Source organism: Egretta garzetta, unplaced genomic scaffold (assembly GCF_000687185.1).
Source record: "Egretta garzetta isolate BGI_Z169 unplaced genomic scaffold, ASM68718v1 scaffold999, whole genome shotgun sequence".
NCBI lineage: Eukaryota > Metazoa > Chordata > Aves > Pelecaniformes > Ardeidae > Egretta > Egretta garzetta.
In genome coordinates this window covers 4,299-4,696 of record NW_009260689.1, presented here as the reverse complement: position 1 = coordinate 4,696, position 398 = coordinate 4,299, and positions in this window count along the sequence as shown.

Sequence of the window (398 nt, the reverse complement as noted above, 5' to 3'; positions counted from 1 at the left end):
GGAGCTTTTGGGGGACAAGAAAAGGATTCTGTGCTGCGGGGGAGTCCGGGTGCAGTTTCCCTTTGAGTTCTGGCCTGGCTGACTCAGCAGGACGCTGCCCTCCCAAAATAACTCTTGCTCAAGGAAGAGCTTCCCCTCCCTTAGGCTCGAGGGAACGTTCCCTTTTTCCAGGGTTTGTGTTTCCCGAGCAAACCCCACTGCAGGGATGTCTGAGCCATGGGGGCAGGGCTGGCTGGGCAAAAGGAATCATTGGCAAAGGTGCTGCGAAACCCTCTGCTGGAAGGAGTTGCTTTTGATGATGTTTCTCAGAGGGGCAAGAGGCTCGGGTGGGTGCCCTGGCCACAGCCGAGGCACATCCCGGTGAGTTACCGGCTCTGGCATGGCCCCGGGTCTGGCTC